Here is a 4,212-nt window from a genome sequence, read left to right on the forward strand (position 1 = left end):
GTGTGCATGTGTGCATTATTTGAATATATACCCTCTCCTCAATAGCAACATGGTTAGGTTCCAACAACCAGGTCACTATGTGATAATAGGCATTATGAGAAAAAGGAAGATGACCACATCAGATCACAAAATAAGGGATGACTCTATAATTGCATAGCTGCCAAATTAAATCATTACATAACTGCCAAACCACTGAGAAACATGACCCAGACAAGTTGACATATAAATCATCACAGCCAGCATTACTCTCACCTCATAGCTCATCATTCATCACTTCCATACACAATGTAATGCACAAAATAGTCACATAGTAGATTTTTTACTAGTGTCATAAATTTGAAATGTTCAATAATGAAATAGTCAATACATGAGGAGAGGGTATGTATATATATGTGTGTATGTATATATGTATATACACACACCCCTCAATCTGTTTGTATGTATATTTTTATACACTGAGATAGATGGTTGATTGATTGAAAGAGAGATGGAGAGTGATAGTAGGTAGAGATCATAAGAGTGAGAGATAGAATGTGATAGAGAGAGAGAGAATAAGAGAGGGAGACATTGACAAAGAAAGGCTGAGAAATTCAGAGGGATACAGATTGAGAGAGAAATATTGAGAGGGGGAAGTAGAGAGATTAGAGAAATGTTAGAAAAGAGGTAGAGAAAGAGAAGTAGAAAGGGATAGACATTGAGATAGAGGGAGAGAGATAGATATTGAACAAAAGAGATAGTGATTGAAAGACAGAGATAGAAACAGGTGAAGAAGAGAACAAGATGGAAGAAGAGAGACAGGGAGAAAAAGATTGAGAGACTGAGATAGAAAGAGATATTGAGAAAGAGAGCCCTCTTCAAGAAAATAAACAGGGGACTTCAAGTAGTCTTCAGAAATCAGTCCAAAATAAATTCCACTTAAACACTCCTGAAACAGCAGTTTATCATGAAAGACAATGGTAGGTAACAACAATTCTTAACACCACGAGAGAGACTACAATGAAAAAGATCCTTAGACTGTATAATAGGCAGAGCCAAAATAATTTTATGTGGGTCCAGATTCATTTAATTATACATTCATGGCAGGTACTTAGGAAATGCCCAACATAAGTGTAAAAAGCTTTATTTAAAAATAAATGCACTCCGTTTAATAGAGAAGAGATTGTCTCCTTAACAAATGGTAGTAGCAAAACTAGATATCCATTTGCAGAAAAATAAAGCAAGATCCATACCTCACACTGTACACAAAAAATAACTCCAGATGGATCAAAGACTTAAATGTGAAACCTATATAGTTCCTCAAGGAAGAAATAAAGGCAAATGTAGGGTCCCTAATATATGGCATAAATAGACTATAAAGCATAACCCAAAATGTACAAACAGCAGAAGAGAAATTAGATGAATGAGACCTTCTAAAAATTAAATTTTTATGTGCTTCCAAAGATTTCTCCAAAAGAGTACCTACAGATTGGGAAAAATTCTTCAGCAATGACATATCTGACAAGGGACTTAGCTTTAAAATTTATAGAAACTCCAACAACTCAACAACAAAAAGGCTAACAATCCAATTTAAAAATGGGCAAAAGACATGAATACACACTTCACCAAAGAGGATATTCAGGCAGCCAACAAACACATTAAGAAATGCTCACAATCATTAGCCATTAGAGAGATGCAAATCAAAACAGCAATGAGATACCATCTTGCCCCAGAATTAGTAGCAAAGCTCAACTAGACAGAAAATAACAAATACTGGTGAGGATGTGGAGAGATTGAGACTCTCATACATTGCTGGTGGGACTGTCAAATGATGCAACCACTGTGGAAAGCAGTCTGGCAATTCCTTTAAAAGTTGGAAATAGAAATACCATTTGATCCAGCAATCCTATTACAAGGTATATATCCTAAAGAAGTGAGAGCCAGGACAAGAACAGATATATGCACACCTACGTTTACCAGGAGCTCTGGTAGTATAGTGCCTAAGGCATTTGACTGCTCACCAGAAGGTTGGTGGTTCAAACCCACCAGCCACTCCTCGGAAGGAAGGTTGGGCAATTCTACTTCCGTAGTGATACTGCCTCGGAAATCCAAGGAGGGGTCGCTATGAGTTGGGGCCAACTCTACGTCAAAACAACAACAACAACAACACGTTCACCACAGCACTATTTACAATAGCAAAATTATGGAAATGACCAACAGAAGAATGGATAACCAAACTATGGTATATACATGGAATACTATGCAACACAGAAGGATAATGTAGAATCTGCAAAACATTACATAATGTGGATGAACTTAGAGGACATTATGCTGAGTGAAATAAGTCAATCACAGAAGAGCAAATATTTTATTAGTTCATTATTGTAAAAAGTCAAGTAAAGGTTTATGTATGGAATGAAACTTTCTTTGTTGGTTACCACGGGTGGGAGGGGAGGAGAGGGAACACTGAAGAAAATTAAATTAAATTATTTTTAAAATAATAATAAATGCACTTAATTTAAAAAGCATGTTCTATTAATTCTCACCACTTTTCTTCAGCATTGGAGGTTGTACTAGCTTCCTTTTGCTGCTATCACAAATTATTATGAACTGTGGCTCAGAACAGCACAAATGTATTGTGTTAGTTCCATAGGTTAAAAGCCTACCACTAGCCTCCTGGGCTAAAATCAGCATGTCAACAGAGTCTGGAGACTCTAGAAGATAATCCATTTTCTTTCTACTGAGGTTCCCTGGACTCCTTGGTTCATAGCCCCTTCATCTATAGTCAAAACCAGCAACAGGGAGTTTAATTCTTCTCACATCACTCTGACCATTTCCTCTGCCCCCTTGTCTACTTTTAAATAATTTTGTGATTATATTAGGAGCCCTGGTGACACAGCAGGTAAAAGTGTTCAGCTGCCATAAGGTCAGAGATTTGAATCTACCAGCCATGGCAGGGGAGAAAGATGCAGCAATCTGCTTCCATAAAGATTTACAGCCTTGGGAATCCTGTGGAACAGTTCTACTGGGTCCAATAGTGTCTCTATGAATCGGAATTGACTCGACAGCAATTGCTTTTTAAAAGGTCCTTACATTAGGGCCACCTTGATAATTCAAGGATAACCTTCCCATCTCAAGGTCAACCTCAATGCCATCTGCTACTTTGCTTCCCCTTTGAATGAACCTAACCTACCAGAGGCTGCAGGGATTAGGACATGGACTTCTTTGGGGGCCATTATTCTGCTGACAACAAGCTCTAACACCCATGCTTGGCACAGTCTGAAGCATATTCTCTTGTAGGCAGCATATCGATGGGTTTTGTTTTCTTATCCAATCTGCAACTCTCCGTCTCTTGAGTGGTGCATTTAATCCATTAACATGCAGTGTAATTATCAACAAGTATGAATTGGTTGCTGCCATTTTGTTATGTGTTTTTTCATGGTGTCCCTGGTTTCTTTGTTCCATATTATTTTCTGTGCTGAGCTCATTATGTTTATGGATCCTGTTATCATTTCCTTTCTTGCTGTTGTTTTAGTATTTGCTGAATATTTGTGCTTGTCCTCTTTTTTATTGTGATGCGAAGGTTTATCATTTTTCTTTGAGGTTACCCTGTGATTTATAATTTTCTCCCCAAGTTTAGAACAGTCCATTCTATCTTGCAACTCTTTTGACTTCCTCGCCATTTAGAAGTTCTGTAACTGCACAGTATTTTCCCTCATTTTGGTTTGTAGTTGTCCTCACTTGCCAATTGATGTCTCTGGTTCCATTTACAATCTTGTAAGCTTATTTTACTTTGGATATGTCCATAGCTGTGGTTTATGAGTTATGTCATCTTGTGTATTAATATTTATTAATGGTCAGTTGTTTGCTATTTTTGGTTCTATGTTCAAAGGCTCTCGTGTAAGTTTGGTCTCGGTTTAACAAATTCCCTTAGTTTCTGCTTGTCTGGAAATCTCCTAATTTCACCATCATATTTGAGGGACAATTTTTCTGGGTACATAATTCTTGGTTGAAATTTTTTCTCTTTCAGGGTTTTATGTACACCATCCCATTACCTTCTCACTTGCATGGTTTCTGCTGAGAAATCAGAGCTTGTTCTTATTGGTTGTCCTCTGTAAGTAACTTTTTGTTTTCCTCATGATGCTTTCAGGATTCTGTCTTTGTCTTTGGTTTTGGTGAGTTTGATGATGATATGTCTTGGTGATTTTCTTTTGGGGTCTATCCTGTTTGGGGTTC

Source organism: Orycteropus afer, unplaced genomic scaffold, assembly GCF_000298275.1.
Source record: "Orycteropus afer afer isolate SDZICR_OR568_19922 unplaced genomic scaffold, OryAfe1.0 scaffold00156, whole genome shotgun sequence".
Lineage (NCBI taxonomy): Eukaryota > Metazoa > Chordata > Mammalia > Tubulidentata > Orycteropodidae > Orycteropus > Orycteropus afer.